Consider the following 23,212-nt stretch of genomic DNA (forward strand, 5'->3'; position numbering starts at 1 on the left):
TGATTTTAGCTTCATACATATATCAGGATTTTAAAAACCAATAAATAATTAAAACAGCTGAAAGCTGTGTCACAAAATAATAATGTCTGATCAGATCTGTCCAGGTGTATAGAAACAACTTCCCTCTCACAATCACATTTGCTACTTGTTGAGCAGGAATGGCTTATTAGTTTGAGGCTCTGTGTGAAGCCGGAACAACATAAATCCAATGATACTTTTTTTTTTTTTAATTACATAATTAATAAATTATTTTAAATACACCAATTGCTTAAAAAATGGGTAAACGTGAATGTCATTTCTAGGTTAATAATTTATGTAAAGAACTCCCTCTCCCATCAATTCTCGGAACCATACTTTGGTTGAAACATTGTGGATCTTCAAGATGTGTTACTTTTTAATCGAAATATATGAGTTTCTGGCCATTTTTCATGGGTATTGGAATCCCACCTATCAGCGACCTTTCCTGAATCTTTGTTGGCTTTTAAGGTGGTCACCTATTTCAATGTCGGTACCTCTCATCTTCCTGCCATACAAAATCTGGCATATTGCCGTTGTTTTTTCATGCCTTTACCCAAATTGTCGATTTCGGAAGCGATTTAACGTAGGCATAGTAGTCAGGAGATTGATTGGTACGCCAAAGAGTTCGGAAAATCATGTTTACTGGTAACTGTGGCACCTTTCCAAACATGAGACTAAAATGGTGAATACCCGGTTGTTTCATGAACACAGGAGTTGTATGCAAAAGTCAGGCTTTGGAGCTTGTTAGGCCACTGGTACTTGTCCTTGGAGGAAAGGATTGAATCATGTTGCCAGTAAAAATTTTCAGCCATTTCCCAACTTTTCAAGTGATAATATACAACATAGTTTCCATTCTAATTGAGTATGTAGTTTTAACGTAACAAGTAAACTGAAATTGCACTTTCTCGAGAACCCTAAAAAACTTCATTTTTGTACAAGAAGCAAGTTATACTTTGTGATTTGTAATTTTAAAACATCATTTGATTTAATGTACAGGTTTTTGTATACCTTTTGCTATTTCAAATTCACCTGCTTGTTTTCTATTGTTAGTCAACTGAAACTATTGTTAGTTGATAAGTTGTGTTTTAATACCAGCATATGTGTCATTTTTTATTTCATTCTGAACATAGGTATATACACACACATGCCTATTGATTTTCAGGAAAAATTATATATTGGTCATGTCACAAAAGCTTGTATACAGTATATTAAATAGCTTGCCCTCTGTATTCTTTCAACATGAACATATTCTTTGACATGGACCAAAATATTAGTCGACTGGCCGAGTGGTTAAGCTTAGTTCATGAGTTAAGGAAGGGGCAAAGCTTTGTTTGTATTGAAAATTATTTATTACAAATTATAAACCCCAGCAGGATTTTAACCATGTAGGTGAAAGCTAATACCTAAAGCAAAACAATGTATCTTTCAACATGCTCCCTCTGTGGCAACATTTTGCCAAGTCCTTCACTCAGTTTCTGGGTGCTTTTATTTCATTTGTTGGTCTCTCTGTATGAATTCATAATTTCCATATCATCTCATAATAATCTAGTTTCATGTAATTTAATTTTTTTAATTTGTTGTTTCTCCTCAATTAGTCATTATGAATTATGACATTTCTTTCTTATTAAATTATGTTAAAGATATGTTATAGTTATGGATATTTGCCACAAACAAGTTACTTTTAGCCAATCACAATCTAGTTCACACAAACACTGACACATAAACAACACAGCAAAAATTATATCCTAAAAAGGTGGGATATGTTTGATATTTATCATTGTGATTGACAGGACAGCTTTGAATGATTCATACAAGACATAAAGACTGTCTTTATTATTTTTTCCTGGATCATGTTACTGATTATCCCTTGATTTTATTCTGAATTATCCTCTTGACTATTTTCTGTAGGCCGACAGAGATTCTCGTCATTGTCCTTATGACTGCCATTACCATTGTTCTTTTGACAATTCCCTTAATCACTTCTGATTTGTGCTGACTCTGAGATTATTGACAGATAGAAACAAGTTTCTGGGAGTTTTCTTTACAATGTTTAACGTGTATGCAATCGAGGAACTTGACTGAAGTCAGCAACACCAAAAGAAAAACTACAAACAAGAAGCTCTGATATTAAGGTGGCGTTTGAGGCAGTGTCTAAAGCACATATGGTAAACAAGTACGTTACAAAACAGGCACATTTGACTTTGATTACAATCATGCAGCAGTTTGAAATTTCATTCAATTCAATTCATTTATTTTCCAGAAGACATATAATACAATAAAAAAAAAAATGACAGTCTGACGGATTGTAGAAAAGTCATTATGTGAGTACTCTCCTTCTGGTGCACAAAAACAACAAGTTAACAGCAAATGACATTAAATAAGGCAGAAAAAAACTTAGAGGAACCAAACAGTCACTTCATGAAGAAAATAGTCAAGTTAGATGTATTAATGGCCGAGATATGCATGTTTACTTTGCTTAAATGAGACAGTTAACAAGATTTTCAGATCAAGTAATAGAACACTGGATTACAAATTTGAAATCAGTTGTAGTTCATAGAATAATGCAAATAAAACAATGGTTTAAATTTGACAAGAACTATTCCACAGTGTTTCTCGTGGTTTGTTAAGACTGAGAGGTATCAAGAGATGTCATGAAGGCATTTATGAAGACTGACATCGCTTAATAGTCTTGATTAGATTCATCAACTATGGCTCAGGTGATACATGTTCACTCAAATGGGACAGTCAACAAGAAAAGAAAAAGAGTCATGGTTCATGGACTATATGCAAATCAAGATTGGACAATAATGATCCTTGTTTGAGAAGTTTTTAAAAGACATTATGGCAAGGTATATGAACTTTGAATTGGTGTATTGTCAACAAGTTCATAGTACTGACGAGAAAGTGAAAGATGCAATTACTGCGAATGAAAAACCTTTTAAAAAACACATTCAAAGCCAATCAAAATTGACATTTAATGAACAACAGAAGAGGTTTGCCTTGCATAAGAGCTTTTCAATACCAATACAACTATCAAACATATCCAACCTTTTTAGGTTAAATAAAGCACTGTTGTGCTAATCCGCTTGTGATATTGGAAATAGATTATTAATAGTGGGACAAACACACAAATGACAACAATTAACATAGCATTGACCTACTTTCTCACTACTACTATTACAGTATTATTAATGTTACAATCAATTAATTAGGCTGGCATAAAACCAAGCATGTAACCCTTGTTTTTTTTTTGTATTTTATTTTTTGCCGATTCTCTTCTGATCTGGAATTTCTATTGACTTAGGTTCACAGTATTTACGAACTGACTTTTTAGTGCAGTCATATTTTTTTGGAAATACAGTACCTACGTAGGTTGTGATTTGGCACCAAATCATTTATTGTAGAAGTGCTTGTAATGTTTTTTTGTTTCGCTATCTTTACCCTTTATCTTGTCTTGTTCGGTCATTCTGGTCAAATTTTCTTTGCATGTGTTAGTAGTGTTGTTTTGGGTTGCCGTCCCATTATTAATACAGGGTGCTCACAGTCACAGACAGAAAATCTTTGTCGAATTCTTATCCACTTAAAAATAGGGGTATTTTCCTATATCAATAGGCTAATTCTGGTAAATTCTGAAATGTCATTGGTTGCTGGTCCAAAACATTTATAGCTTTCTTATACCTCTTTATCGACAGGGTTACTCTTAAAGACTTCGCTGCTTTCTGGTGAAATCGCACAGAAAGGGCCAAGCATTTCTGAAGAAGGGCCCTTTACAATAATAATTTACATATTTTTATTATTCTTGATTCTTTTGTGTATTAATTGTTGTAACTTTTTGTTATACTGTTTGTAATAAATTGAAGTAGCAGTACTTAATATCAGACTAATGTACTCCCAATTGAAACGTAACTGGAAACATTTTGTAGTGCAGAAATGTAACATAACATACTTAGCACACCACTCTTAAGTTAGTGCTTCTTTGATGTACAAAGTTTTTTTCTTCCTGACCTATGGTCTACATAGATTTGTATAGGCCTAGTAGTTTCACTCTTTGAATGGCTATGTCCGTCAGCTTGGTGATAATTTCCTGTTGAATTTAATTTATAAACGTACACCCCCCCCCCCCCTCCTTCCTTTTTTGAAAAAGTGCAACACCCCAGTGGCGTTTATAAACAATACAGTAATAGATTAGATCGGACACTTAAGCATAATATGAATGTTGATGTTTCAACAGTATTCTATTAGTCCATTTTCTTTTGCGAGACAGGTTCCCTTTATGCTAGCTAATTGTTCAATAGATGAATGCCTATGATTATACGGATTTTTTAATTCTACTAACCCCCTTCCACATTGATTGCAACAAACAATTCCATCTGGTGATGCTGCAATATAGGGGTGTTCAATTGGCTTACCCAGAGCCCTGTCTGTGTGCAAGTAACTCCAGTATGCTTACGTTGTCGGTGATGTGCAATGTACTGTTTCATAGTAATCTTCTCTTTATTTCTTCCCCATGACACGGCTGCACTTTTCAATTTCCTGTAATACCCATAATACGCGCTATTTGAGAATGCCCTCTGACTTCTTCATTCTTCACACTATTGGCAACATTGCCTGCAACACTAGCAGTAATTCTTTCTTTTCTGTGGACGGACCATAACATAACTGAGATTCCGCCTGTTTGGATGTTTCTCTACCCAGAACCTCTTGCTGGTGGGCATTTATCCTAAGACTGTCTATCAGATGGGCTAATATTTTCGCTTTTGTAAGAGGCAAATGCTTCTTCCAACTGTTGTTGGAAAAATGGTAGCGCTAACCATCTCTTCCTCAATGCCCACAGAAAAGTCGAGCAAAGCATAGCATGGATTAGAATCTCACTTTAAATTGACAGGTCTTAGTAGTTCTTGGTAGGTCTTAATGTTGATTTGTACCCCCTTTTCCTGTAAAATCGTTGCTATGTAAACGGGTGCATAATATATATTACATTACAAAAGCGGGGCCAGGGTGCTAAGGACTTACAATAATAGGCATAAGCTTAAAAAATTTGAAAAGCATCGTGACGCTCTACCCATCTGGTTTTGCAAAGTTCTTTGAATTTACTTCGTTTATTGGTATACCCATCATATTTCTTATCAACGGTATTGTACGAGATTGAATAATACATCTGTTTAACCGATAGGCAGCACACCAGAAAGGTAAGGCTTTTGGATATAACCGACATATTCCCTGGGGCGGATTGCAATAAGGTCTTAACCGCAGTCTTACACTTAAGCCCAAGATGAAACCCTTAGCAATGATGGTCTTAGATTTAAGACCATTGCAATAAAAGAAGTCTTAGCCTTAGAATTTCAGCGCCGTGGTCTTAGATTCCAAGCCTCCTCCAGGCAGGCTTACGCTCCTAGGCTAGCTAGTAATTTCATGGCGAAATTAACTTTTTAAATACTGCTGTGAATTGATTTTATGATACTAGTGTAGAAAAGGGGTATTGAACTATAAGACATGTGTATTATTATTTTTATCTACCAATTGTTTCAGTAGATAAAATCTATATAGGCCCACACCTACCTGACGATCAATTTCTATTAGCGGTCCACAACCGCACAAACAAGCTGTACGCATATTCTCCATACTCGGCCTAGCGCTACACTATTTTGACCAAGAAAAGACTACATATAGTAGCATACTGTATTTAAAATTTATTTTTTTGAAATATTTGTTTGTAAACTTTAAGCATGTATTAATTAACCAATATTTACTATCAAATTACATACAATTTTGTTGCCAATATTTTTAATTACTTGCTGAAATCTCCTAGTATTTACGTAATCTTAACGCTATTGAATAGGCAGTGTGTCCATTCATGCATTAAAATGGCCTCAATATGTCCTACTGAGGAGCTTGTCGCTACTCCTTATTGTTAAATTACTCTATTTGCACTTGTTGGTATAGCGCCCTCATTTTTCGGTAACTATAGGCTGGTTTGATTGTTTGAAATTCTTTACTAATAAAGTCTCAGTTAAGACCGCTATATTGCAATCGACTTTGCTGAGAGGCTTAACTAAGACTTTCGCGAGGGGCTTAGGGCTTAGATCTAAGCCTAAGACAAAGTCTTTATATTGCAATCCGCCCCTGTACCATTGTAACATTGACTTCTTATTTTTCTTGGATCGGGGATCGAGTCCAATGTCTTTATCATTTTTTGGAGGACATGACTGAGATGCTCACCAGTAGTGCTCTCACTGACATCTATGAGGCCTATCAACTCTTCACGAATGATGCAACTTTTATCTACAAAGCGTATTGTTACAGAGAGCTGTTCTTTATTGGACACATCTCTTCCTTCATCAGCTGAAACACAAAACCAGCCACCTCCTTCCAGACAATCATTCACTATTGTACTTTGAATTTTGTTCCCAATAATGTTTATCAGTTTAATTTGGATTTGGATATAATTCGCATTTTTTGGACCATGCTCAAGATGTTGTTCTAACATATCATCACCACCACAGAATGTCAAGATTCCATAAAATTCATAAAGGGATAAGACAACCGAATATATCTGATACCAAGCAATTTAACCAGAGATCACCAAGCCATTAGCAATATTAATTTACAAAGAAAACTAAAGAGTTTGAATGAGCAACAATCAAAAAATGTTACAGAAAAAGAAGTTGTGAGGGTATAGCTAAACTTATCAGACAGCAAATTAAATACCATGTCAGAACGGCCTCCAAAACCATCAACTTACAATACAGAATGTACAAATACCAGTAACTCTTAGAACAGTCTTAACTGGAACCACAGATGTAAATTTTGATACACAGTAGTATGTGTAACGATTATTGTTTTCAAATTCAAAGCTACTTCGGCTCATAAGTGACATTTAAAAGATTAATTTACACACATTTGAGATTGTGGCCTGTATACAATTAGTATAATTAGGTATTAGGTAAGTATAATTGATTTTGCATGCATTCATTATTCCTAGAAATTTCATTCCATCCATTTTTTATTGTTTAATTTCCGTTGTTACTACAGTTGTGGAGGCTTGTGATTGAGTAACCATCTTGAGTGGCTAGTTTATTATTACAAAATTATGAATTAATATACAGAAGAAAATAATAACGATAATAATAAATCTTACCCGCCCTCGAGTTTTTAAAGACATTTGTCCACTAAAAGTGTGACAAGTTTTTTAGTTCTGTAGGGTACACATTACTTGCAGCTGTAGTTGTTTCAATTTGATGCACAGCATTTTGAATTGTTTTGAAGTGCCTGTTCTTTGACGTTCTTGCAAATATGGTCTCCTGTTCCCCTTAAACATAAATCTTCCTTACATCTGCAACATTTAAATGAAACAGAAGTTAATGTATGTTCTAAAATTGTTGGAATTTTGATCAGATTGTCTTTGTTAAAATTGAATCCACTAAAACATGAAATTGTTTCGAAAGGGCATTAAATAATTTATTGACACAGAAGGTACAAAAGAAATGGGAACAAGGTGTCTGGATGCTATCAAGTGACAAAAGGTTGTTACAAATATATTATATTGCACTGATAAATTTTGTCAACTTTCTTTAAAATTACAAACTGCCAACTGACTGCAGGTAGAGGAATCTTTAAAAATACTACCACTCTTGCTTCTTAGATTAGAAGGCTAGTCTTAGCTGATTGGTATACAAATAAACAAGTTACACAATTTTCGCTATGAGATTTAAACTCAAATGGTGTAGAAATATGTCCCTTACAAAATTTTGAATGGCTGGTTGAGCATAGTGCTTTGGGATGATTATTATTTTCAACATCAAATGATTGTGGTGTGTTTTTCATATCTTTTTTTTCCATATTTCTGATTTCATTGGTAGATTTTCAACTGTGCGCAGTAGTATCCCCATTTTACACTTTCTCTGGGAAAAAAATAGAAACAAGTGTTTCTCAACTGATTTGTGCAAGTTGGAGTCTATATATCCACCAAAAAAAAGTTCCAGCTCATCTGACTTAAAGTCGCCATTTTGGATTTTTTTAAAATTGCCGCCATAAATTACAGATTTTTGCTCATTACTCCTACAGGGTTGGGTAGGTTTGGCCAGTATGAGTACCTTTTTATGGCCAGCGATCGGGATTGTTGGAATGAAATCTCAATCGAAATTTTGATAGGGATCCCGATCGGGATCGGGATCGGAATTATTGGTCGGGATTCCCGGTGGGATCCCGGTGGTAAGCTTTCCCGGTGGGATCCCGGCAGAAATCCCGATCGGGATTGGGAGGAAATTCCCCGCGGGATCCGGTCATTACCCAATCGAAATCTTGATCGGGATCCCGATCGGGATTGGGATTATTTGTCGTGATTCCCGGTGGGATCCCGGCCGAAATCCCGATCGGGATTAGCTTTCCCGTTGGGATCCCGACAGAAATCCCGATCGGGATTGGGAGGAATTCCTGGCGGGATCCGGTTATTCCCGATCGAAATCTCGATCGGGATCGGCGGGATCCGGTCAAAATCCCGAAATTTTAAAAATAACTTGATATCACAATATCACGATATTGTGATTCTCGGCTGAAATCGGGGTTATTAGTCGCCTAAAATTCCGGCTGCCCGATCAAAATGGTGGTGGTGGATGGTGGGATTCGGTGGTTTCTGTCGGACGAATGTGTCCAACTGTAACCCTATTGATCCTGGTCGATTAACAGTTCACTTGTTTAAAATTCTATCGGGTTGTCAGCGGCAGGATAGCAGGTTTTCTCTCGTACGGAAACGGCACAGCATAGAGGTAACAGAAACCTGACTTAAGAAAAAAAACAAGTAAGTCAAATCAATTTAACTTCAACGATTTAATTATTAATTAATTCATTTCATTGTTTTGCATGTTTCATTGTTTTATTAATTTCATTTTGTTGTCATTTAATTGATTTTGTATTTGTTGTTTCTTATTGCTCTGATTTTATCATTCAATTTCTTAACAATTTCCTCCTATACGTTTTGTTTTTTTGTGTCCTCGATGTTAAAGCAAGCGAAGATATGACCTGAAAATTAAAATAAAAATTGATTTAAAACAATGTTTTTAATTAGATACAATCAACTTAACTTAATAAAAGAAACAAAACTAAGGTCTGATAAATTTCACTACTATTTTATATGTTTTATAGAAAAGGGAGTTGGTAAACATGTTGTTTCGTCACACTTAAAATTGTGTTTTGTTCAGCTCAATTGTTTTGTTTACATAAATTATACAACCTATAGTTATATTTAAAAAGTTAGTTAAATCTCAGTCCTCACTTCTCAGTGCCTTTCTTTCTTTTTCGGCCAATGGCTGCTTGTTCTTGCCATGGCCGTATATTGTTATGTCAGCACATTCCTCCCGGGTGACCACCATTTCAAGGAGAGAGAGTGCCAGCTTCTCCACTGTGGTGCTGAAGCGTTCACAGCTTTTTAGTCTGTGAGCGTTGACACGCACTCCCCATTTGGCGTCACCCAAGTATGCCATACCTGTCAAAAGAAATTAATGCTAATAGTTAATGCAGTCGTTAAATTTGCAGTTATATCGTTATCGCTGTTCTATTATTTATTAAGTTGTTTTTTATTGTATTGTTAACATTGTTTACACAAATTTGAAGTCTCTTTTTAACGGCAGTACAAGACAGACTGCAACGGAACGTGAGATAATTAACAGACCGTTTACACTAACATGTTTTTATTGTTTGATTTGCGTACTGGAATCGAGCTGATGAATTAATTGTTATTTCGAAAATTATTTGTTGAGGTATTAGGCTATTGGTTACCCAGCTGATGAATGCAACGTAAGCATTCCTGTATATATTTGCATGTTCTTTTATAATATTATACAGGAGATCCAAACCAACAGTCAATGCATCCTATAGGCTCTATATAATAATAATAATAATAATAATAATAATAATTACATGATAATGCATGGTAATAGTCAACAAATATGCATACAAATATAATATTTAAATAATATATCGATGCATTGCCTGTCCTGGGTTTACCCAGTTAATTTGTTTGTTTTTCAGTACAGTCACATCAACAAACACTAAGTGATCACAAACGTGAATTATTTCTATTTGCAAACCAATTGGTAAACGGTTTTCGAATCGATTCTACTTGATTACATTGGATAATTAAATTATGGTTCAATGGGTTAATCGATAAAATTGTCTTACCATCATTGTTTTCTTCATCCATAGGAGGAGAATCTTCGGTCATTGAGGATTCTGTAAAATAACAAATACTTTCATTAGATTAAGTTAGGTGGTTGAGTGGTGATGATGATCATTGGCTAATACATTTATTTCAGAAACCGAATAATTTTAAATCACAGAACTGCATTGTCTGTTTACAATAAAATAAACATTTCTTATAAAAATAGTAGTATAGGTATATATATTATAAATAATAATTATGTCATGCTAACTCATTTTTTCCGTCATTGATTTCAATACATACAAATGATCTAATTAAACCAAAATAAGTGTGTATACATTAAAGTGTGAACAGGTGTTTTATAGTTCTGTCGCTGTATAGATTTTAGGCAAATAATGAATGAGAATGGAGAAAAATCACACTTTTATATATTTTAGAAATCCTACCTAAGGCTTCGGTGTTGTCTTCAACAGGTGGTGTGCGCACGGTTGCACTCGGCGTTTTCATTTCCTAGCATTACACAAAAATAACGTGTATATTTATTAAAGATAGAAAGTTTTGTGATCTTTAAAATAAGAACCATCATGTTAGTGGTTGATTTTTATTCTATTAGTCGTCAATGATAGCTGTGATATTTTAGTTTAGTGTTATTTATATTTCGTTAGTGTGTATTGATATGCTCCAGCTTCGGCGGATGAATAAAAAGAAATTTATATATATATATATATATATATATATAAATCCAAAGGCAAATTACTGAAAAAAAATGACATTGCTGTGGATATCAGTGGCTGGATCTCAATGGAGATACAAAAATAAAAAGCGAAAAGCTAAATCAAAACGATAAAGTAAACAGCCAGAAAAGTTAGCAGAGCTTTCGGGCAACACTAGCCCTTCATCAGTGCAAGTGAAGGAATTTGGATAACGTCAGAGTATAAAGCTGGCAAGTGCTGCCTGGGTGGACAGGAATAAAAGAAATATAACATACCGTAAAAAACACCGTCGCAATTGTAACTTAAGATTTGAAGCAGTCTTTCTATTCAAGTACATGTCTAAACACTTAGAATAGTTGATTTTAGTCGTAGGGGTGTTTATTAATAAAATTAAACCCTATAAGAATAAAGGGGGTTATATGTCGTGTTGTATGTATATGACACTTGGTAGACATTCAGTATTTCTTGAATTTTAAAAAAAAAACCGGATTATATGTTTAGTAAATTAGTTTAGTAATGTTTCCTTAATGATTCTAAATCTGGAAAATTTGCTATACCTGAAATTTAAAATAAACATTGTATTTATTGAAGTTTAACAACACACAACAACACCATCATTAGGCGAATTAAAACGGTGACTACTTCTTCGCATGCAGCTAAAGTAAAATGACGTCACGTTAAAGACTTTGAATTCAAAGATCCCACTCCTCCACGCATGCGCAGTATGCATGCATCGGGCGGCGCGAGAAGAGGATCGGCGGGAAGCGAGCCGTGGGGTGGTAGTGAAAAACTTTTTTGATGCTTGGTATGCATAAATTAACTACTAATATTTACTAGGCTAGTTTGAAACAACTAACAACCAATAATATACAGGTCTATTAAGGCTAGTGAGGCTAGGCCCGGGCCAGCGAGAGGGTCTACAAGTACCCTTATTCTATACGATACGTCGTCTAGGTAGGCCTAGCCTATTATGCCAAGTAGGCCTAGTAGGTAGGTAGGCTAAGCCTAGGCTACTAGATCGGTAGGCCTATACTACTACTAGCTAGCGGGAGGGGCCTTATTAGTTAGGCCTTGCCCTGGCCTAGTCTAGCCTAAAAAGAGAGTAGCCTAGCCTAGGCCTAGCCCTACTACTACTAGGCCTAGGCTATATAATAATAAGCTTAGAAGCCGACTAAGGTTATAATATTATAGGCCCTCTAGGCCTAAACCTACAAAAATGTTGACATTTACAATGTCAAATTCAAAAGGATGCCTAGCTCTAGGCCTAGGCTAGGCCTAGGAAGAGTTATAAAATACGAACTCACTCTACTAAGAGCTAGGCCTAGGTAGACCCCTACTAGGCCTAGAGTAGGCCTACCCTATGCCTAGGCTACTTTCTACTTCTACAGGCCTAAAGTAGCCTAGTAGTAGGCACTAGTAGTCTAGGTTAACTTTTAGAGGGTTAGCCTATTTTTTAGGTAGCTATGCTTAGTACTCTAGTAGAAGGGGTGTCACGAAAGCTCAGACCACGAAAGCTCAGACCCCCTAAGACCTAAGATCACGAAAGCTAAGACCCAACACCTAAGATTACAAATACTAAGATATACTACAGCTTAAAAACAATACTTGTTTATCCATACATAATTTTAAACACAGTAGGTTTCATTTATTACCATAAATATAATTTAATACTACCGCAAAACATAGATAAACTCACATTATTTTCGCCCGTTGAGTAAATGTATATTTTTTCTTTACAACAAACAAATTTGACGGGTTGTTTGTTGGTATATATTTACTCCATTGTGTTGCTTCAGAGGATGGTTTTCTTACGCACCTGCCTTTCTTGTATTTTGACTCCAAATTTGTTGATTAACTTTATCCTGAACACCACACTTTAAAATTAGGACTTATAAGTACTTTCAGAAGGAGAAACACATAATAACAAATAAATAAATCCTTTAAATTGATGATTTTACAGATGTGTTTCTTTGTATACTGTAATGACAATGTAACTCCTCGAGCTCCCCATGCTCAATGTTTTTGTTTCTATGGAGCGCCAAAAGAGCAACAATAATAGTACAAGTATAAAAACAGAAAGAAAACGAAACAAAAAATTTAAATTTTACATTGTTTCATCCACACTGTAGATGGACTCCACAGAGTTTTCAGCCCTCTATATAATTTTTGCTCTACTTACTTATTTACTTTAATTTTTAGGCCTACTGTACTGTAGGCTAGTCATTTTGTGTGCGAGAAAAACGTCTGTAAAATCATCAATTTAAAAATGTATTTGTTACTTTTTATGTGATTCTTTTTCATGAAAGTGCCAATTCTAAGGTGTGGTATTCAGAATAAATGTTGGGAGTTAAAATACAAGGCAGGTGCGAAAGATAAATATTTGTAATCTTAGGTGTTGGGTCTTAGCTTTCGTGATCTTAGGTCTTAGGGGTCTGAACTTTCGTGGTCTGAGCTTTCGTGACACCCCTAGTAGAAGTGGTAGGATGAGCCAGGTTTTTCTGTGACTTTTTTTTATGATTCTCATTCATATGGGATTATGGGGGCTATGAAGGCAGTACATAGGCAAGTACAGCACTTTGAAGTGGGGTGTCACGAAACCTAAGACCACGAAAGCTAAGACCCCCTAAGACCTAAGATCACTAAAGCTAAGACCCAAGACCTAAGATTACAAATATTTATCTTTCGCACCTGTCTTGTATTTTAACTCCCAACATTTATTCTGAATACCACACCTTAGAATTGGCACTTTTATGAAAAAGTATCACATAAAAAGTAACAAATACAATTTTAAATTGATGATTTTACAGACATTTTTCTCGCACACAAACTGTTTGCGAATTTCGCATGACTAGCCTACAGAGTACAGTAGGCCTACCCCTGTTCAATTAGCCTGGGTGCAGTACAAATTTTGCGGGAAAAAAGTATAGGAAAATTGTTTTCTTTTTTTTCTGATAGAGTATACCATATAGAATGTCAGAAAAAAAATCCCCATCCCAGGGTCTTGGGGAAAATTTTTTACGGCACTTTCAAATTTTGGCCTATATAACACACACAAATGCCTATTACACACACAAATACCTATATATAGGGGATAGGGAAAACAAATTCACGTTTTTTTTACTTGGAGTTGTGTTATGATAATTAAAATTTGCTGAGGCTTACTTTAATAACTACTTCTCATAGTAGTTGATAAATCGAGTCGATAACAATGACATCATCATGCCAGAATCCAATATGGCGTCCAATTTGGCGGAAAAAACAGGGTATTGCTAAACCCCTGCAAACCCTTGCAAACCTAAAAAAAAAACATAGCAAACCCCACCGAACCAACATAAAAGTGATTGAATCATGTAGTGTACGATCCACTGGGTATATCCATGTAAAAAAAAAATTAAATTTCTACTGTTAACTACTTATTTTTGGGGTAAAACATCATTTTTTGGTCAAAAATGATTGCTAAACCCTGCAAACCTCCAAAAAAACATAGCAAACCCCACCGAACCAACATAATAAAAGTGATTGAATTATGTAGTGTACGACCCACTGGGTATATCCATGTAAAAAAATATTGAATTTCTACTGTTTTACCCCAAAAATAAGTAGTTAACAGTATAAATTTTTAATTTTTTTTACATGGACATACCTAGTGGGTCGTACACTCCATGATTCAATCACTTTTATGTTGGTTCGGTGGGGTTTTCTATGTTTTTTTTCCAGGTTTCCAGGGGTTTGAGGGGGTTTAGCAATACTCTGTTTTTCCCGCCAAATTGGACGCCATATTGGATTCTGGCATGATGATGTCATCGTATCGACTTGATTCATCAACTACTATGAGAAGCAGTTATTAAAGTAAGCCTCTACTAATTTTAATCATTAAAACACAACTGCAAGTAACAAAAACTGTTAATTGATTTTCCCTATCCCCTATATATAGGTATTTGTGTGTGTTAATAGAAATTTGTGTGTGTTATATAGGCCAAAATTTAAAAATGCCATAAAAAATTTTCCCCAAGACCCTGGGATGGGGATTTTTTTTCTGACATTCTATATGGTATACTCTATTAGAAAAACCAAAAAAAAATTTTCCTATACTTTTTTCCCGCAAATGTGTATAATAATTGTTCTGCACCCAGGCTAAATGTTTTTGTTTCTATGGAACGTCAAAAGAGCAAAAATTATATAGAGGGCTGAAAACTCTGTGGAGTCCATCTACAGTGTGGATGGAACAATGTAAAATTAAAATTGTAATGATAATAGTATATCATGCAAGTACGAAGAAAGAAATACTGGCAAATAAATTTTAATTTAAAAATCATGATAATAAGTTTTTTTGTTTCGTTTTCTTTCTGTTTTTATACTTGTAATATATGTTGTTCTTTTGGCGCTTCATAGAAACAAAAACATTGAGCATGGGGGGAGCTCGAGGAGTTATCTCTATGAGTATACAAAGAAACATGTCTGTAAAATCATCAATTTAAAGGATTTATTTATTTGTTTTTATGTGTTTCTCCTTCTGAAAGTACTTATAAATCCTAATTTTAAAGTGTGGTATTCAGGATAAAGTTAGTCAACAAATTTGGAGTCAAAATACAAGAAAGGCAGGTGCGTAAGAAAAACATTCTCTGAACCAACACAATGGAGTAAATATATACCAACAAACAACCCGTCAAGTTTGTTTATTGTAAACCTACTGTGTTTAAAATTATGTATGGATAAACAAGTATTGTTTTTAAGCTGTAGTATATCTTAGAATTTGTAATCTTAGGTCTTGGGTCTTAGCTTTCGTGATCTTAGGTCTTAGGGGGTCTTAGCTTTCGTGGTCTTACGTTTCGTGACACCCCTTTGAAGTGCTGTAGGTCTTGTTTGTCTGTTAAAGATAGTCTTTAGGTTTACCATCTCATAAGTCATACCCTCTAAAAACTGCTTTATCACTAATGTGCTTAGTAACCTATACTAGTACTACACAGACAAGCATATTATAAATTGTATAAACTAAGTAAACCTAAATCTACTTTAACCTTACGTTAAAATGAGTCAATTCTCAGCTGTATCACAAATTTCATTTTCAATTTCAAATAATTTTCCCTCAAAACAGAAGCTTGTGGTATACATTGTGTACAGTAAATAAGTGCATTTTGATTTTATAGCTATTCAAATTCTAGTTTTTTTTTAAACTCTAGGAAGGTAATCAATCCTGAAACCGATGGCACTCTCTTTTGAAGATGTGTTTAGAGATTTAAAGAAATCGTAAGTACACATAATATGAATAGGGTTGATACGAGGCCTAATTCAATTATTTCCATTAAGCTTATTGATTACGTTTGACTATCATCAAATCGTTGACTTTAATTGATCTTTACTCAAATTAATAAAACCCATGTCTGTCTGTCTGTCCGGGTTTATTGAAAGACTAGGGGTTGCACGATCTTCAAACTAATAAGTAACCCTGAGGATATAGGTGAGTATGAATCTGATAAATGATGTTTTAAATTACATTTGAAACTTGCTCTGGGGTAGGTATACTTACTGGTAGATAAAAAACATTATTACTGTATTATTATACATTCCAGATGTGGCCAATTAAAAAAGTACAGTTAGTTAATGTTTAAAAGTGACATTCAAAATGGTAAGGTTGCAAATCTACAAATGCAAATATTTTCTGTACAATTAAATTCGGCTGACCTATGAATATATTAATCTAGTAATTTAGTTGAATGAGAATTTTACAACCATTTTCTGACTTGTATTGTATATTCTTTTTATTTCAGAGGTAGAATAAGGGATGACGACTCATCAAGTGATGAAGAAACTGCTACTATCTTGACTACCACGGAAATGTAAATATTTACCAAATTGAATTGCTCAGTTTGTAATTTTTAATTTGCATTCATTGTATAGCCCATTTTTCTAAAAAAGGAAGACATGATGATCGTTGTTCTTCCAAACCGCTTTCAGAAAATGATTATCAAAGTTATTAGAAATATTTATATTTTTAAATAAGCAATAGAACGAAAAGTTATTGTAGTAGACTAAACACCTTTGTTAGCAATGTTGAGTACAACATTGTGTAGTATTTTGATAAGTATTTTCTGTTAATTTCAGTGGTACAATAAGGAGTGGCAACTCATACAGTGAAGATAATTCAAACAAAACTACTTTCTTACCAACAACAAAAATGTAAATATTTGCCAAATTAAATTGCTATTTAACACGATGCACTTGTAATTTTTAATCATGTATCTTGGAATAGTCTATTTTTCAAAAGGGACTAGGAATATTTATATTTTTTAATAAGCAATAGAACGAAGAGTTATTGTATTGTTGTATTGTATTGTCTAGTATTAATTATTATTTTTTTTGTTTCAGTGCTACTGACTGTAACAAAACGTTGTTCACCAAAAAAACGTAAATATTTATTTAATTGAATGCCCATAATAAAACTGCTGATACTTTTGTAAATTGTAAACTCAGATTGGTGGTACATAATGTTGGATGTCACTATCTCTCGTGTAAATAAATGTAAACACCTTGGTGTGATATTAGATAATAATCTTTCTTGGTGCTCACAAATCGATAATGTAAAATCTAAGGCTTTGCAGAGCTTGTACTACTTAAAAAAGACTAATAATATATTTCCAAAAGAAATTCAATGCAAACTATACAAATCACTTATGGCTCCTCATCTTGAGTATTGCCATGTTGTTTGGGGACGTTCAAATATAACTCAAAGTAAAACACTACAAGTTCTTCAAAATCGCGCAGCAAAAGTTATTACAAACAAATCTTAAACCGACTCTAGTACTCAAGCTCTACAAAGTCTAAATTGGATGAACTTAGATGAAAGATTATATATAAATGAAGCTATTGTTATGTTTAAGATTATGAACAACCTTGCACCTCCATATTTATTAAATAAGTTCAATATCAAAAACAATTACTATAATATTAGAACTAAGCCAAATTTAATAGTACCAAAACCAAAAACAAACTACAAAAAACGTAGCTTATCATATAGAGGTGCCAAGGTTTGGAATGAGCTACATGAAGATATTAAAAATGTGAACTCTGTCTCTCTTTTTAAGAAACTGTTAACTGCTAATTTCATGTAGCTTTATTTAAATGTAGTGTAGGCCTATTATTTAATTTTATAGTTAGTAAGTGTATCCTTGTTTCATTGTAATTGTTTTATTATCTGCTTTTGTTTTTTGCTTCTGTAATTGTTTTATTATTTGATTTGATATCTGCTTTTTACATTTATTATTGTTGGTGTTTTCCTTTGAGCACGGTCTTACTGAAAAACAACTTTTAGTTGAGTTAAGTATCCGTGATTAAATAAAGCTTATTATTATTATTATTATTATCTCTAATAGTTTATGAGTATATTTCACTATATGTTATGTTATTTGTAAATGTTGCTACCATCCTATACTGTCATTGGGTTTAAAAATGTATACTTTTATATTATAAATTGCTAATTTTTTATTTAGATTGCGACCAGAAAACTACTGTATTTATATATATGCATACGCAGAAATTCATTTACGATGCCATTGTCATAAATGTCCTGATTTAATCAATTTTTTAGCCAAGATCAGATACTAAGAATAATGGTATGCAATCTGAAATTTGTATTTCATTTTTCAATTTAGGTTCAGTTTTGTTTTCATGTCCAAAATGTTTTAAATGTTTTTTTTTGTGTGTTGATATGTTGATATTTAATAGTAACTTGAATAGTGTATTTTTTCTTTATGATGTTAATTAAAAATAAGTATTGTTTGACTATTTTGACATCATTGGGAAATAAGATATAATTTTAAATATTGAATTTTGGTGTTTTCTTAGACATTGGTACAAACTATGGGGAAGAAGAAGAAGAAGGAACTGTAAGTATTATACCAGCATAGACTAAAATGCTTTGAAAGCTAACCTCGCCCAAATTTTTATATGAAAAGTGTGTATCATTGTAACTGTATGAAACATCCCTCAACGTCTTTTCTAATTAGTATAAAAATAGTATTTTTATGTCTTTTTTTTTTAATAGGTATCTTATGTGGACACTTCCTATAGGCCAGATGATTCAATATCTGAAACTAGTGATGAAGTAAGTGTTTTACTTTTAATGTTAATTTTGAAATCGTATTTTGAAACTTTTAATGTTATAAAACAAATATTTACTGGGCTTTCATCGGGTAACGGTTACAAATATAGCCCTCGACTTCGTCTCAGGATATAGCATAGTCTCCAGATCACCTCGGTCTATATTTTTAACCATGCCCCTCAGTCCAGTAAATATTTGTATAACATACAACGTAATGTATTGCCAGGCCCAAACTACTACTTCTCTATCTAGCGAACCATTTGTAAGAAATGAAATACATGTACCACCTATCCCAATCCGCTTACATTATAACACCTTATAAAATACTGTATTGTTATGAATATTATACCAGCATAGGCCTATAGTGAGTTTAAAATGTTGCTAAAATGCTTTGAAAACTAGGCATGCTATGGCTGCTAAGCTAGTCCCTGCCTAAAAGAATAGTAACTGACGGCAATGCCAAATAATAATTTTAATACTAAGTATGTTGGTTAAAACTTAGTATTATGGTTTTGCTACAATTATTTGAGTGTATGTTAAAAAAACTTATGGACGAAAAACGCTCCATTACAAAAATAAAAAAGGCAAAATGTTTGGAATCATGAAATTGGAAAAATTTAGTGCCATGAAAATAAAATATTTTACAGTATATCATTGTAACTGTATGGAACATCCCTCAATGTATATTCCAATTAGTATACAAATAGTATTTTTATATTTTTCCTTTTGAATAGGCATCTGATATGGACACTTCCTATAGGCCAGACGATTCAATATCTGAAACTCGTGATGAAGTAAGTGTTTTACTTTTTATGTTTATTTTGAAATTGTATTTTGAAACTTTTAATTTTATAAAACAAATATTTACTGGGCTTTCATCAGTGTAACTGTAAAAAATATAGCCCTCGACTTCGTCTCAGGATATAGCATAGTCTCCAGATCACCTTGGTCTATATTTTTAACCATGCCCCTCAGTCCAGTAAATATTTGTATAACATACAACGTAATGTATTGCCTAGGCCAAAACTACTACTTCTCTATGTAGCGAACCATTTGTAAGTCTGCTCATATTATAACGCCTTATAAAATACTGTATTGTTATGAATATTATACCAGCATAGGCCTAGTGAGTTTAAAATGTTGCTAAAATGCTTTGAAAACTAGGCATGCTATGGCTGCTAAGCTAGTCCCTATCTAAAAGAATAGTAACTGACGGCAGTGCCAAATAATAATTTAGATGTGGGAAAAGATCGCAAAGTATCTATTGAGCTCGTAGATTGTTTTACAGGTAGCATGTTGAATAATGCATGCACTGATAAACAAAACTGAAATACACAAATAATATGTCTGAGACACAATGTGTATTTATGAGTTCCTAGTAGTAAATTTATTCTTTACAAATTATAAATTATTATAGAAATAATTATCACTAAATCAAACAGTATTTGTCCAAAAAAGCCACTCTACATTCTTAGACAAAGTTATCATGTTTTTTTCCATAGGAAACAGAAATTCCAGAGGTTGAAGAAGTAGTAGTGAGTAATTTAATTCCATATTATTTAGCAGTAGCAACCTTTTCTCACAGACATTAATATCATACCCATACCTTTTTTTTTCTGTATGAAGGGAATTGTCAATATTTGTATATGAAAGCTTATGCAAAACCAGTAAACATATACCCTTTACTTTACTGCTTGTGAAAATCATGAAATTCAAGTAAAAGTTTTTTGCCATTAAAAATGATCACAAATGTATAAATTTTAGTGTGTAACCTTATTTTAGGTTGATATAAATAATTGTCACTAAAACATTGATATTTATGCTTTAGGCCTATATTATACAACGTAATGTATTGCCTAGGCCCAAACTACTACTTCTTTATCTAGCTCGATCGAAGCTGCTTGTTAATGTTTAAACTGATTTATAACTATATTATTAACTTAATTTATTTGAAATAAATATATTTATATATTACTATCTAAAAAAAAATAAAAAAAATTAAGGAAACCAGCACGTTTGTGTCCATTCTGTAAAAAGTATTATCGGGAAAAACTAACAAGACACATTAAAACAGTACACAATGACAACCAAAGAGTAAAAGATGCTCTTAAATTTCCAAAGCGAGAAATGCAAAAACAGTTCGACCTAATGAGAAAAGAGGGTATATATATTGTAAATAATGGTGAAATGAAGAAGAATAATCTAAAGTACGAACAAGAAAGAAGAACCACAAGTAAGAAGCCACCTGTAATGTGTGGGCTTTGTAAGGGATTTTACAACCGGGCATCGTTTAGCCGGCACAAGGTTAAGTGTCGGGGTAAAACTAGTGCTGACTGCGACCACATTCCGATGAGTGGAATTAGTTGTGATCTGTCTTCTGGCTTTAATGTTGAAATTTTTAATCGTTTTAGGACCGATGAAGTTGGTGAGATTTGCAGAACTGATTTAACATTAATAAATATCGGGAAAAAATTTTGGGACAAAAAGAAAACCTGTAATGTCTGACATGAGGAGGTTGGCGACATTATATAACTTCTTTAAAAAACATCTAGTTAATAAAACCCAATGTGATCTAAAAGGTGACATTAGTGACATGTTTAAAAGAAAGCACTTTACCTCCCTAGTTGAGGCTATCGATGAGTACACTACCGACGAGGCACTCATCTTGAACAAGAAAGAGATACTGATGCTTCAGAAGTTGACAAATTCCTAGATGTCCTTAAGTTGAATGAAGATTTTGTTTTTGGAGATGCTTCCTACCAACAGAATCAGAACAGACAAAAGAATTTGCGAAAACCTACAGTGTTACCCTTAGAAAATGATGTGCAAGAACTCAGAGAGTACACTTTAAATCAAATTACAACCATGATAAATGACCCATATATGATATGGGATTCACATAATTGCAGAAAATTACGAGATTTAACCGTTTCAAGATTGACACTTTACAATGCTCGACGTGGTGGGGAGCCATGCCGTTTAGTGATAGAGGAGTGGCAAGAAGCCAAACAACACATGGGTTGATAAATATCATGCTGATGGAATTTCTGATCCACTTGAAAAGTCTTTGATCAACAAACTAAAAATCACCTTTCAAACAGGTAAAGGTGTTACAGTCAAAAGTGACGGATATGTAAAGTTAAACGCAAAGGGTAATTTGCATAGAACTAGTCAGGTGTATTACCGTATAAAAGAATTGCGGAGGAATGTAGTAATTACACCTCACATCAACCTTGTAGAGAAGGGAGGTGTCGCACCTCAGCAATAATAAAGATTGACCATTGTAAGTAAGATACTCATTTATTGTAAGGCTATATACTTGTAATACTATATACTTGTAATAACGATAATGTACAATGTAATTCTGTGTTAACGTAGATAACTATAACAATTAAACGTTAACGTTTGTTTGTAGTGCTGCCCGTTGGGCTGAAGTTGGTAATACACAACTATCTGACCACCATTTGTAGTAAATCGTAAACCAAGCCGAGTATACACATGATTGTTTATGTATGATTGGAATGTAATTGGTAGTGAACAAGTCCACGAAGAAGTTAATTGCGTTCTTCAGTGGCCATATAGTTAACTTCAATCTGGGCGTGACAAAAGGAAACAACCATTTGGTGCCGGTTCTGTTCCCGCAAGACTGTGTTGATGCTATGGATGTACTGAGTAAACCTGAAGCAAGATCTTCTGCAGGTGTTGCTGAAGATAACAAATATGTCTTTGCGTGTGTCCAAAGATCACAAAATCATGTGACGGGATGGCACGCCATTAATAGCATTTGTGTTGAAGCAAAAATCAGTTGTCTGGAAAAGTTAACAGCAACAAAAAACCGCCATAGAATCAGTACTCTGTATGCTTCCATGGAGCTGCCAGAAGCGGAAAGGTCACTGTTCTATAAACACATGGGGCATTCCTCAACTATTAATCAGAATGTTTACCAGGCTCCTATTGCATGGACCTATGAATTTAGAGGTCCATGTTTATTGTATTTCTTTATATATTAGCTTTATTTTGAAGAGGTTTTAAAAACATTAATGTGAAGAGATGAGAAAACTACACAGAAAATGGTCGGTCAAAATCTGTGTAGTTTTCTCATGATAAAAGCTTTACAAATTTGTCTGAAAATGCTAAAAAATACTAAACCACCTGATTATAAATAATAATAGGCCTACAATTAGCTGGAAAATTGAGAGGCTCGTTTCGTTAAGAATATCGTATATA

The 23,212-nt window shown here is 33.7% G+C and overlaps 4 long non-coding RNA genes and 1 pseudogene across 4 annotated transcripts in view; 3 read left to right on the plus strand and 2 right to left on the minus strand.

The window, feature by feature from the left end:
• The window catches only part of LOC140049363 (uncharacterized), a 423,758-nt gene that overhangs the window by 181,278 nt on the left and 219,268 nt on the right, over nt 1-23,212 (plus strand). The window lies entirely within an intron of this gene.
• The window catches only part of LOC140049362 (uncharacterized), a 250,627-nt gene that overhangs the window by 1,984 nt on the left and 225,431 nt on the right, over nt 1-23,212 (minus strand). The window contains exons 2-3 of the long non-coding RNA XR_011845235.1: nt 7,761-7,919; nt 7,157-7,351 (exon numbers count right to left, since the gene is read on the minus strand). This is a non-coding gene — a long non-coding RNA (uncharacterized lncRNA). The remainder of the gene's footprint in view (nt 1-7,156; nt 7,352-7,760; nt 7,920-23,212) is intronic.
• On the minus strand, nt 10,227-12,966 carry LOC140049368 (uncharacterized). Its single transcript, XR_011845240.1, has 3 exons — nt 12,584-12,966; nt 10,621-10,684; nt 10,227-10,245 (listed from the first exon to the last, which is right to left on the minus strand). It is a non-coding gene; the product is annotated as an uncharacterized lncRNA (long non-coding RNA).
• On the plus strand, nt 15,081-16,701 carry LOC140049367 (uncharacterized). The gene is made up of 3 exons (XR_011845239.1): nt 15,081-15,489; nt 16,068-16,134; nt 16,656-16,701. It is a non-coding gene; the product is annotated as an uncharacterized lncRNA (long non-coding RNA).
• Nucleotides 19,158-23,034, plus strand: LOC140048894 (uncharacterized; annotated as a pseudogene).

Source organism: Antedon mediterranea, chromosome 5 (assembly GCF_964355755.1).
Source record: "Antedon mediterranea chromosome 5, ecAntMedi1.1, whole genome shotgun sequence".
Classification (NCBI taxonomy): Eukaryota; Metazoa; Echinodermata; class Crinoidea; order Comatulida; family Antedonidae; genus Antedon; species Antedon mediterranea.